The sequence below is a fragment of the Vanessa atalanta genome, chromosome 27, assembly GCF_905147765.1.
Source record: "Vanessa atalanta chromosome 27, ilVanAtal1.2, whole genome shotgun sequence".
NCBI classification, from domain to species: Eukaryota; Metazoa; Arthropoda; class Insecta; order Lepidoptera; family Nymphalidae; genus Vanessa; species Vanessa atalanta.
Window position 1 is genome coordinate 574,017 of NC_061897.1, and position 14,334 is coordinate 588,350.

At 38.1% G+C, this 14,334-nt stretch overlaps 1 protein-coding gene across 1 annotated transcript in view; it reads left to right on the forward strand.

Annotated features, from left to right (window-relative positions):
• Positions 1 to 14,334, forward strand: part of LOC125074156 — an 88,320-nt gene that overhangs the window by 23,446 nt on the left and 50,540 nt on the right. The window lies entirely within an intron of this gene.

The following is a 14,334-nucleotide window of genomic DNA, read 5'->3' on the forward strand; positions in this document are numbered from 1 at the left end:
AACATTATATAGATATATCTATATAATGTTAGAGTAATTTTTTACACATTGTATAACTATAATTTATTAGATTAATTTAATTAATAATATGTCGATTGACTATTTTTAGAATATGTTGTAATGTGATATTTTAATTTTTCACGATGAATACTTCCCGAATGTCTGATACGGGCCGGTAAACAAAAGAATGTCAAGAAATCGAACACGGCGGCAGTGTTTTGTTATATAATGCTAATTATTATTATTTTTTAATAAATAATAAATATTGGACAACATCACATACATTACTCTGATCCCAATGTAAGTAGCTAAAGCACTTGTGTTATGGAAATCAGAAGTAACGACGGTACCACAGACACCCAGACCCAAGACAACGTAGAAAACTAATGAACTTTTTCTACATCGACTCGGCCGGGAATCGAACCCAGGACCTCGGAGTGGCGTACCCATGAAAACCGGTGTACACACTACTCGACCATGGAGGTCGTCAAATTATTAAAAATAATTAGAATTATAGGCGAGATTTGGAGAATACGGGATGCATTGTGAAACACGGATTAGTGGGTAAAATAAATGTGAAAATAGTGTGGAATCTGGAAGGTGTTGTTTAAACTTGCGACCATCCTAAGAATACTATGTTAAAACGTGGGTATGGGTACCATGCAACACCACAGAGTCCTGTAACTTATTTAATCAAAATTTTATCATCTCAAGTCAAAACTATTTCTTTTTTTTTTTTTTTATGGTATTGGTTGGCGGACGAGCATATGGGCCACCTGATGGTAAGTGGTCACCACCGCCCATAGACAAAGGCACTGTAAGAAATATTAACCATTCCTTACATCACCTATGCGCCACCAACCTTGGCAACTAAGATGTTAAGTCCCTTGTAAGAAATATTAACCATTCCTTACATCACCTATGCGCCACCAACCTTGGGAACTAAGATGTTAAGTCCCTTGTGCCTGTGATTACACTGGCTCACTCACCCTTCTAACCGGAATACAACAATACAGTATACTGTTATTTGGCGGTAGAATATCTGATGAGTGGGTGGTACCTACCCAGACGGGCTTGCACAAAACCCTACCACCAAGAAGATTTACTCTTCAATAATCCAACTATTACCCAAAACGGGGTTCTTGCTGACTATATCTATTTAATATAAGAATAACATGTTTTCTCTTTGTAAAAAAGTTAAAATCATAACTAACAAACCTAACTTTTAAGTTCTTACTACAATTAGAATTACTAACCAAATACATACATTATACTTTTTCTTATATATATATATAGATACATTCACAATGCATATAAACTTGTGATATTTAATATGTAAAAGCAAGAAATAAATGGCTTATTATTGTTCTCTTTATTTATTCTTACTCGTGTTTAATACATTTTTAAATATAAAATACAAAATAAATTTAAAAACATAAAATACAGAGGTCAACCAGTGGCGGGAACAGGGTCCAAGCCACCGGTGGTCAGGGCCCCAGAGAGAGGAACTTCCTCACAATACGCGCCGTGCCGAGGAGTACTGCCTTCTGCATCAGGCCCTTGACCCAGCTGCCTAACGAGAGCCTCTTAAGGTGTTGGTCGAGGCCATTAGGTCAATCGCTGAAATTATTATTATTATTATTATTAATCCAACTAAGCATCCTCACAACCCTTAATAGAAAAGCTAACGGCAGCTTTTATAGTATGTACTTTATTAAATAAGAATAAAATGAAAATTGTTCAATCAAACGAACTAACAGTTTCATCAAAACCAGTTCAGACGCTTAATGTCCTTCAAGTATTGCGGTCACAGACACATGTTTGTTCGACGTTTGATAAAATACCGCTATAATAGAAACTATGTTTACAACATACATTCCGAAACGGTGTGAAGTGTATATCTTGTAACTTATATACATATAGATATCACTAAAAATTAAAATACTATTGTATAACCATATCTATTACTTGGTGGTAGGGCTTTGTGCAAGCCCGTCTGGGTAGGTACCACCAACTCATAAGATATTCTACCGGTAACTAACAACTAACAATACTCAGTATTGTTGCGTTCCGGTTTGAAAGGTGAGTGAGCCAGTGTAGCTACAGGCACAAGGGACGTAACATCTTGGTTCCCAAGGTTGGTGGCGCATTGGTGATGTGAGGAATGGTTAATATTCCTTACGGCGCCATATATGGTTGGTGGTGACCACTTACCAGGTGGCCTATTTGCTCGTCCGCCTACCGACATCATAAAAAACAAAATCTATGATAGTATCTTTATCTATATTAAAAATGAATGTCTGTACGTTTATCCTCTTAAAAATCTTGTCAGTTTGTTTCTAAACCATTGATTTGATTGTGATCAAATCTAAGTGAGTGTAGGAGTGTGTAGTGTGTCTTAGGTTTTTGAAGAAAAAAGACAAAGAAAATCAATGTATGTCCGTCAGCCGATACAAACATCTAGTCTAATATTATAGATCCGAAAGTATTTGTCTGTTAGTAACGCTCTCACTGCTAAGCTATTGAATTGGATTTAATAATAATAATAATAATAAAGAAGTTTATTCGCCAAGCATAGAGGATGAAAACTAATTTCTTACTACTAAATAAAAATAACACAGAAAAAAAAACACATTAATCTATGCCGGTAAAAAGGTCGTAGACTCAGCTTAAAGCTGCTTTTCAGTCTGCACCTACTTACATACAAATGCTGCCAACACAAAGTGTAAACTACTTATTTTATACTTACAAAGTTTAGAAGAAAATAAATATATATAGGGTAACAAAATATTGAAAGGATTTGATGAAATTTGGCTTGAAGCAAACTTGGACTTCCAGAAAGGGTACATTTAAACCTATGACCACCTGGTAACCAAGACCTATTTCGTTCAAGTTTATTCCAAACGAAGAAGCCAAAATACACAAACCTTAGATTTACGTATTCAAGGCGATTCGCTACAAACTATTCTTGACATATATCTATATTTATGATACAACACTATACCACTTAACTATCATATCATCCTCCTGCCCTTATCCCAATTTTACTTGGGGTCGGCGCAGCATATCCAGCATATTCCAGCATATCATCTTTCACACAATCCATCCATCGTTTCTTGGGTCGTCCCCTACCTCTATATCCATCCACATCCATACTCAAAACCTTTCTCACAACATGGTCCTCATTCCTCCGCATAACATGCCCATACCAAGACAGCCGGTTTCCAGATAGCTTCTCGATATATACCACTTAACTACTTGTATCCATTTTAATACTACTTCTGTAAAGTTCTGATAACAATTTCGTCGACATTCAAAACGTTGTTTTTCCACGAACCAGTAAAGAGAACCATGGATTGTTCGAGATCTTTTATGTATTAATTAATTGTATATTCCTTCGTTTCATTATTCTTTTTTATACCTTGCTACTATTAGCGAGTAGCCCTGGCACCCGATACGGTGTTACGTCATACGATGTCATAATTAATTATATCACATTATTATATATAATGATTATAATCGAAACTGTATATTTTACTGTGAGAGTCGAGATGGCCCAGTGGTTAGAAAACGTGCATCTTAACCGATGATTTCGGATTCAAACCCAGGCAGGCACCATTGAAATTTCATGTGCTTAATTTGTGTTTATAATTCATCTCGTGCTCGGCGGTGAAGGAAAACATCGTGAGGAAACCTGCATGTGTCTAATTTCAACGAAATTCTGCCACATGTGTATTCCACCAACCCGCATTGGAGCAGCGTGGTGGAATATGCTCCAAACCTTCTCCTCAAAGGGAGAAGAGGCCTTTATCCCAGCAGTGGGACATTTACGGGCTGCTAATGCTAAAAAATGCTAATGCTAATGTACCTATATAAAATTATTTTTATAATTATTTGTTAAACTTTAAGTTTTTACATTTCACATTAGCAGCCTGTAACCTTCCTTCACCGCCACATTCACAAATTAAGCACATGAAAATTCAGTGGTGCCTGCCTGGGCTTGAACCCGAACTCATCGGTTAAGATGCATGCGTTCTAACCACTGGGCCATCTCGGTTCAGACTTTAATTAATACTATTTTATTTGGCACTAAGACTAAAACTTAATTTTTTAAAAAGATCGATCTTTCACGAGAAGTAATGAGATGATTGAAAGTTATCGAAAAGTATATTTGTTGGAGACTTATTATAAAACGTGATTGTATTTTATCATCTTAAACTACTGAATTAGACTACCTACTCCTTACTTTAAAAAGCAATTGATTCATCATCTTAAGTCTATCGAAACAAATTTTATTTTGGTAGCCGCGCTATGTGCGAACCGGCTTGGGTACACCCACTGCAATACAAATAATTGTATTCCGGTTTGAAGGATGAATGAGCCAGTGTAACTACACGCACAGCGGAAATGACATTTCAGTTCCCAAGTAATGTCAGTTAAAGACATCACGTCATTGACAATTAAATTTATTCGTTTCTAACCAGCTAGGTATAACCTTAACTAAAACACCAACGTTGGTGGAGTATTGGCGATGTTGGGCATTGGTGACCATCACCGTCATTCACAAATCCTCCCTATGCTATAGAAGAAAAACTTGAAGTTATCGGTCGGAATGTGGGCGTTATAAAAGTATAACTGTTTTAAAAAAAAACAGTTGATTTAGGTGACTTCCGTTCGAATATTTATTAAATATTTATATATTTATTAAAATAACCAACATAAGAAATTTTTATATTAAATTGACAAGATATAAAAATGTATATAATTTTATATAAATCATAAACGACTTTGTAAACTGAACGTCATTCAATTGTCCTCGAACGCGTCTGAATCATTTTGTTATCTGTATTTATTATTTGCTAATACTAAATTTGATTTTAAAAGTAGTTTAATATTTTTTTATTACCTTATATAAAATTACTTACTATAAAAATCTTTTTTTTTTTTTATTCATTATAAAACTGTGGCTCCGGTGTTGCCCGAGCATGCATCCTACATAAACTGGGAAATTCCGATAAATCCTTTAAATTGTTTCATTTATTTACTAGAAACCCGCCCCAGCTTCGCACGGGTACAATGCTTATACTAAACATACTACAGAATGTCTAACAACTTTCACAGCTTTTTTGTAATTTAACATCTGTAATATCTTCGAAAATATTCATTGAAATTACATGCCATAAAGGCTATTTTGATCTATATTAAATGCACAATGTATTTAAGGTACTTAATTGAATAAGGATTAATGATTTATTGCTTAAAATCGCTTCGTAAATAAGCAATTATTTCTCGTAAAAAGTAAATGATAAAAAATGGTTATTGTATCAGTAAAAGACCATCCATGACTTTTTAAGGTGTACAATAATGTAGTACATTATTTTGAAAGAAAGAAAGAAAGAAAGAAAGATTTTTTTATTTGTAAGCATCGTTTTGAGACATCAGTGACATAAACAAAACAACAAAAAAAAAAAAAAAAACAAAAACTTAAAATAACAATACAATTAAATAATATCTAAGAAAAATTGTAAAAAGAGGATTTTGATCTATCTCGTAGGATACAGCCATCGTTCGCAATGTAAACGCAAAAAATGTGTTCATTTACGTCATCACTTTAGAAACCTCTAAAATAATCAGTGTTTCACTATTATCCATGTATTATTCATATCAAGTAAGTGGTAGTGCCACACTGCATACCTTCGGGTTGCAGCCGAATGGGCCGGCACGCCCGGGGAAGTACCACTCTCTCACTTAAAATCGGCGTGAAGTGGTAGCTATGTTACCGCGTTTCGTCTGGTATGTGAGAGTCCCGGAGGCCCGATACCCCCCCCCCCCCCCTTAAACATGATGGTTGTGCAGAATTTGGTTACATTACCCCAGGAGGGTACCATCAGCGACTGCGGTGGAGAATCCCTCTCTGGGCATCCATGCTCAGGACATACACCACCTGAGCAGGAATGCCCAGGCTGCCCTCCGAATTCTGGGGGGGGGCAATTTTGCGCTCGCCACTGTTCGGGGCAAGCGGAGCAGGCATCATAAGGCAACCCCTACCACCCTCACTGTGGACTTCTGCAACATAAGGGGACTCAACTCGAACTTGAACGCCGTCCACTTTCACCTTGAGACGGCGAAGCCGGCCTTGCTCTTTCTTACCGAGACTCAGATATCTTCTCCTGCCGATACGACTTTTCTTTCCTACCGCGGGTATAAATTGGAACATTCCTTTGTACCACGAGCTGGGGTGTGCGTTTACGTCAGAGACTGCTCTCGACGCCTCGGCAGCCTTGAAGGACAGGACCTATCAATTATATGGCTGCGTGTAGATTGTGACGACCATCCGCGAATCTACGCTTGCCTTTATAGGTCCCATAGCGGTAATGCCGAAACCGACCGACTGGTTGAGCACGTCCAAATGGCTACAGATTCCGTACTGCAGCAGATCCCATCCGCAGAGATCGTTATTCTTGGCGATTTTAATGCCCACCATGCCGAATGGCTTGGATCGCGCACTACCGATCATGCGGGTAGATCTGTTCTCGACTTCGCTTTAGCATATGATTTGACACAACTAGTCCCCTCGCCAACGCGAATACCAGACGTGGAGGATCATACACCTTCCCTGTTGGACCTTCTGCTGACTTCCCATCCGGACGGCTACCAGGTTATCGTCGAACCCCCTCTGGGCTCGTCGGACCACTGTCTCGTCCGAAGTACAGTGCCGGTTGCGCGTTACTCACGACCTCGTTTCGTGGGCTGCCGCCGAGTGTGGCACTACAGGTCAGCAGATTGGGATGGGATGCGGTCCTTCTTTGCATCCTACCCATGGGGGCAGGTTTGTTTCTCGCCGGATGATCCGAGTGTTGTTGCTGACTCTGTTGCCGATGTGGTACTTCAGGGTATGGAACTATTCATTCCGTATTCTGCGGTCCCCATCGGTGGCAAGTCCCAGCCCTGGTTTGGTCGTTTCTGCAAAACGGCTTCACGCAGAAAATGGGAACGCTACCAAGACTGGGCTAACGCATCAGCGTCTCGTGATGTAAATACCAGCGCAATCAGAAAGGAATATAACTCTGCCTCTAGGTCCTTCAAAAACGTGATTGCTAAGGCGAAGACGGAGTACATTGGCAGAATTGGCGAGAGACTGGTGCGCCTCCCTTCAGGAACACGTGCGTTCTGGTCTCTCGCCAAGGCTGTCTTAGGGAATTTCTGTCAGCCTTCCTTACCATCTCTGCACAAGGACGGTGAGTCATTGGCCCATACAGCGAAGGAGAAGGCTGATCTTTTAGGCTCTCTCTTCGCAGCGAACTCGACTCTGGATGACCGAGGAAAGTCACCACCAACAATCCCGCGGTGTGATACCACGATGCCGGAGGTTAAATTCCGGCAAAGTGCAGTTCGTAAAGCACTTATTTCCTTGGATATTCATAAGTCGAGTGGACCCGATGGCATCCCTCCAATCGTGCTACGGACTTGTGCTCCCGAGTTGGCGCCGGTCTTAACGCGTCTTTTCCGGCAATCCTATGCATTCGGCGTCGTCCCGAACTCCTGGAAGACTGCTTTGGTGCATCCGATCCCTAAAAAGGGCAACCGCTCAGACCCGTCCAATTATAGGCCTATAGCCATTACCTCCTTGTTCTCCAAGGTAATGGAGTCCATTATAAACTGCCAGCTCCTGCGGTACCTAGAGGAGTACCAGCTGATTAGCGACCGCCAGTACGGTTTCCGTCGGGGTCGCTCAGCCGGTGATCTTCTAGTTTACCTTACTCATAGATGGGCGGAAGCAGTTGAGAGCAAAGGGGAGGCATTAGCAGCCAGTCTGGACATAGCGAAGGCCTTCGATCGCGTGTGGCACAAAGCGCTTCTTTCGAAGCTTCCTTCCTATGGGCTTCCCGGGAAATTATGCAATTGGATTACCAGTTTTTTGGCAGATCGGAGCATCAAGGTCGTTGTCGACGGTGCATGCTCTGACTTAAAATTCGTCAATGCTGGTGTTCCACAAGGCTGCGTTCTATCACCCACTCTGTTTCTTCTGCATATCAATGACTTGTTGCAAATCAGTAACATTCATTGCTATGCAGACGACAGCACCGTAGACACCTCATACACCGGCCGTGCTAATATTTCTCGGGAAAACGTCGAAGAAAACCGGAACAAACTTGTATCTGAAATCGAGTCTTCGTTAAACAAAGTCTCGAACTGGGGTCGGCTAAACCTAGTTCACTTCAACCCCAAAAAGACGCAAGTTTGCGCGTTAACTGCTAAAAAAACACCATTTGTCGTATCTCCACGATTCGAGAACATTCCGTTAGCCGCTACAGCTAGTATCGGAATACTTGGCGTTGATGTTTCGAGTCTCGTTCAGTTCCGCGGTCAATTGGAAGGCAAATCCAAATTGGCATCAAAAAAGCTTGGTGTGCTCAGCAAGGCAAGACAGTATTTCACGTCGGCCCATCGTCTAAGACTATACAAGGCGCAAATTCGGCCTCACATGGAATACTGCTCTCACCTCTGGGCGGGTGCTCCCCAGTACCAGCTCCTTCCATTTGACCGTATCCAACGTAGAGCGGCTCGAATTATCGACGATCAAGCCCTTTCCGATCTGCTTGATCCTTTGGCTTTGCGTAGAGATGTTGGATCGCTCTGCATCTTCTACAGAATTTATCACGGGGAATGTTCCGAGGAATTGTTCGAATTAATCCCGGCTGCTGAATTTCACCTTCGGACATCTCGTCAAAATTCCAAATATCACCCGCACCACCTAGATGTCCGAAAATCCACAACAGCGCGATTTTTAAGACATTTTCTGCCTCGCACAACCACTCTGTGGAACCAGCTTTCGCCGGCGGTTTTTCCGAACCGATACGACTTGGGAACCTTCAAGAAAAGAGCGTACTCTTTCCTGAAAGGCCGGCAACGCACCTGCAAGCCCCCCGGTGTTGCAGATGTCCATGGGCGGTGGTAGTCACTTTCCATCAGGTGAGCCTCCTGCTCGTTTGCCACCTTATGACATAAAAAAAAAAAAAAACCTTCCTCTGGAAACATTCTATCTGTTTAAACCTGCATCAAAATCCGTTGCGTAGTTTTCAATATCTAAGCGTACACAGGGACAGACAGACATGTAGCGATTTTTTTATAACGTGACTTTGAGCCACCTGATTGACCATTTAGGTTACTCCTAGACACGACCGTAAGATATTTTAATAATGCTTTAATAAATATTCGTCAACACGTCACCAACCTTGAGATTTGACACAATGTCCCTCGTGCCTGTAGTTCCACTGGCTCGTTCATCCTCCAAACCGGGACACAATAATCCTACGTATTACTGCTTGGCGGTAGACTTTCTGATAAGTGGTTTGCATAAAGTCTGATCACTAAGTAAGTAGTCAATATCAAAATATACTTTATTCAAGAAGGCTTTTATAAGCACTTTTGAATCGTCATTCAACAAACTATTTAAATTTTTAAATTTATAAATTTTTAAATATTTAAATTTAAAGCTACCACCGGTTCCACCATGATAAGTTTTGTATTCGTTATAAATGCGTAGAATCGTAATCGACGGCGGCGAATTACTATTTGCATTCGCGTTAAAAACAATTAAACAAATAATTTTATTGTTATACAGTTAACTCTATAATTGTCAAAATGAATTGCGTTATAAATATATTTATAAAATACAATAAAACGAAATTACGCTTATCAATGACGACACGTACGTTCGAGTCGAGAACAACACGTGATTTTTAACCGGTGATGATGAACTCACTATTCACTACACATTACACAAATTTAATTAAAACTGGAAGTGTTGTAAATTTAAAACATAAATAATTTAATTAGTAATTATTTACTAATAGCATACTTGTTACAACAAGTATTTAATACGGGATATTTACTACGTTTTTATATTTATTTGGTGAAGCTCGATATTTCGTGAACAAGACATTCGTAGATAATGTCGAAAACATGGTAAATACCCCGTTTTAAATACTTGTTGTAATAAAAATAACCATGTTAATTTAAAAGCATACACTTGGTTATTGAATACACGTTTTAATATTAATTGTTGCAAATTTTTCTGTGTAACCTATTCATATGTTTAGATGGTCAATGACAGGGCATTTGACCTAAAAACCGCATCCATTCTGGGCCAGGCGCGTCCTTGAATAACAAGTACATAACCTCAACACATTCCGCGTTCACTTATGGGCAACATTGATGTCTAACTTCCATGGAAGTGTCATGATTAAATATTCACAATATATAAATATATACGAGTAACGGGGCGTCTGTTGTTAACAGTTAGATACTTAATCGGCTTATACGATTGATGTTGTTATACATGTGTAATGTTGTTTACACCTTTAAAGACGTATCACTTTGTATGTTACCCAAGTCAGATATTAATTTTAAGTGCTTTGTGATAAGTTGATGGTGTAACTTTTCCAATAAATAAATGTAAACTAGATTTTATGAACGAATTAAAAAAAAAGACTCTACTGCTTCAGAACTTCGATATTTATGAACGGATTTGGAGTAAGTATTTTCTGACCGGAGATTTAGTAAAAGATACGCCTAAGAGTGCGAAATATGGGATGTTTTTATTATGAAGTCGAATTTTATTAATGAGTTGTCGCTCGCGGTTTCGCTCGCATTTTAGGGGTTGGTCGTTAGATGTTAAAAATAAAAAGTAATCTCTTATATCAAATTCGGTTCAGTGGCTTAGAAAGAAAGAGCCACAAACGGACAGACAGACAGAGTTACTTACACATTTATAATATTAGTAGAGATTAATTTCCTCAGAGTTTATTTTGAAGTGTTGTATGTAAGGTTTTTTTTAATTTAAAATAATAACACCAGCTATTCGTGAAATTGGACTACCAGGTCGTGGAAATGGGTTATAATAAAATATAATATATATAATAAAATATATGAATGTAGAAATGTAAGTTATAAGCACTTAACATACCTAAACACAGCCGAGATGGCTCAGTTATTAGAACGGTTACATCTTAACCGTTAATTGCGGGTTCAAGTACAGGCAAGCACCACTGAATTTTCATGTGCTTAATATATGTTAATAATTGGTGTCGTACTTAGTGAAGGAAATGAATATATCTAATTTCAACGAAATTCTGCCACCATCACTCATTGGAGCGAAGTAGAATAACCTCTTTCTGCTCAAAGGAGAGGCCTTAGCCCAGCAGTAGAAAAATTAACATCCTGTTACTTTATACCTAAACAAGCTGCACACGTTTCACGCGTTTAACGTGATCTTTCGCCAGTCATAGTGTGAAGATATACATATCTCAACGAATAGGCCATCTCTCAAAGATTTCCTCAAATCAGATTGATAAATTCTGAGATTTCGAAGCGATTTTGAACAAAACAGCATTAATTCTTATTAAATAAAGTACCTTAAATACATTATGCCTTTAATATAGATCAATATGGCCCTTTACAGCACGTAATTTAAATGAATATTTCCGAAGATATTAAAACGCAGTTACGTAGCGGTTTATATTGTCTATTGACTGAAAAACTGTGAACGTTGTATATAGAGACATACTGTAGTATATTGACTATCAGCAATGCACCCGTACGAAGCCGGGGCGGGTCGCTAGTATTACTACAATGATGTAATAATTCAAGTGATTGCGTTCGTCTCGTCGTTTCGTTTATAAATAATAAGTTAAATTAAAAAAATCATAAACACAAAAAACACTATTATTTACCAGTGAAAGTAATGTATTAAAACAATAATTAATTTTATATGAGCACGCGTGTGTGTGTAATCGTATCAACGGAAGTAGGAGTAGAGATAAACAAACCTTAGATTTACGTATTTAATGCGATTTCGCTAATAACTCAGCTATATTGTGCGCTACTGAGAGTTCATGATTAATATATTTTTTATTCATAACACATAACTATTTTACTTGACTACTTATTTCCACTTTAATTTTACTCCCAAAATTCCGATAACAGTTTCGTCGACTTTCAAAACGTAATTTTTTCGCAAATCCATAGTGAATATCATAGATTAATCAAGCTAACCAATGATATCGCGTCAATTTGCTGTCAAATGTCGTTTATTTGGCTTTTATCCTTTTATAATTGGAACAGAGTATATGTCTGTACATGAGTATTTATGTGTGTATTTATATGTGTGCTATGTAAATATATATTATATGTATCGCCAATGCGCTTCCAACCTTAGGAACTAAGTTTTAAGTCCCTTGTGCTTGTCACTGGATCGTGAACACTTTGAACCGTAACTGAACAGTACTAAGTATCGCTGCTTGGCTCTAGAACAACCTCTTTCCGGTCTTGAAGTATATGACGTCATCGTATCGGATCACGCGAGTTAAGGAAATGGGGAACAGGGCGCATGCGTGATTGCCAACACACTAGAGCATGTATTATGTTGCGCACTTGGACTAAATCCTCTTGAGGAAATTTTCAAAATTGATGTATGTATGATGTGATGTATCGTCTTTAAATACAAACTTATTTAAATTAAATACTATTCTACGTTTAGCTATAAAGCTTTGTCATATTGATTAAGATAATAGCTGGATATAAAATCAGAATTTATATTTAATCTATCTCTCTTAAGAAAAGCAGCCTTCAACGATAATAAACGTCAAGATACTCGCATAGTTGATCATTTAAAATAAACAGAATTACAATAGGCTATTTGACTGGTTTTTAAAATCCATTTTATAGTATTTAGTAGAGGTTACCCAATAAAAGTTGTGTTTTTTAATTCTAGTGCATATTTGCTAGAGCCGAGTTGGCCCAGTGGTTAGAACGCGTGCATCTTAACCGATGATTTCGGGTTCAATCCCATGCAGGCACCACTGAATTTTCATGTGCTTAATTTGTGTTTATAATTCATCTCGTGCTCGGCGGTGAAGGAAAACATCGTGAGGAAACCTGCATGTGTCTAATTTCAACAAAATTCTGTCACATGTGTATTCCGCCAACCCGCATTGGAGCAGCGTGGTGGAATATGCTCTCCAAACCTTCTCCTCAAAGGGAGAGGAGGCCTTTAGCCCAGCAGTGGGAAAATTTACAGGCTGCTAATGCTAAAAAAAAAACATATTTGCTGAAAAATATCAAATTAAAAATTCAATATTTAAATAGCGGACGAAAACGCTACTTTGACAATATGGCGCTGCTGTGGGGTCGGTGACGTCACTTGCCTTTATTGTAATCTGTGGCACATATAATCCACATACAGTAGGCAAACGAGGTTAACAAGAAAGTGACATCATCATAAACCCAACCAATCAGGAACGTTTTGTGTCACGTGACAAACGTTGAAAAAAAAAAAAAAGGGTTTTTTATTTATGAATTTTTGATAAATTGAATTTATTATTTTCAACTTTCGTTAGTGAATAACCATTTTTAAACTCATAATATATACTGATTACAATAATTGACACTTTATTTTTTGCATTGTCAGATAGCGTATTATTCCCAATTAATATTCAAACAGTACCGTGATGGTAGCGGAGCCTAAATCCAGCCTTTTATTTCGAAAAAGTAGTCTTTTGATGAATAATAAGATTTATTGATTAATTTAGGCTTAATAAAATTTTTAAATATTATAGGCCCAACATAGTCTAATTTGCAAGGAAACACACCCAAAAAGCCTAACCTAGACTCGTATCTCGACGCCTAGCAACCTTCGATATCAAAATCAAAATATACTCTATTCAAGTACTTTTACGAGAACTTTTGAACTGTCATTTTACAGAACTATGTGAAGTATGTGAAGCTACCACCGGAAGAACCGACAAGAAATTGAGTAGTAACTATTTTTAACATTTATAATACAAAGTTATGTTAGTTAAATACATGTATATAATATATCCTGCCTGGAAGTCAACAAGTGTTAGCTTTATATTTTCTTATCTAATATATAATTTTGTATTGGATAATATGCTTTTTTATGAATGTTGAAAATACAAATAATTTGAATGTATGTATGAAATACGAACCTCAATATGGATACGACTTGGGAACCTTCAAGAAAAGAGCGTACTTATTCCTTAAAGGCCGGCAACGCACCTGCAACCCCCCTAGTGTTGCAGATGTCCATGGGCGGTGGTAATCACTTTCCATCAGATGAGCCTCCAGCTTGTTTGCCCCCTATAACATAAAAAAAAAAAAAAAACGATCCCGCAAATACGGACCTCTATGTGTGAACGTGTTCTTACACGACCTTCAAGTAATAAGTAAACCTGAAAGCTGTTTGTTAACCAATGGAAAATATCCAGAGATTAGATTGTTTGTTTAGTTACGGAAATAGCGGGAATTTTCAGT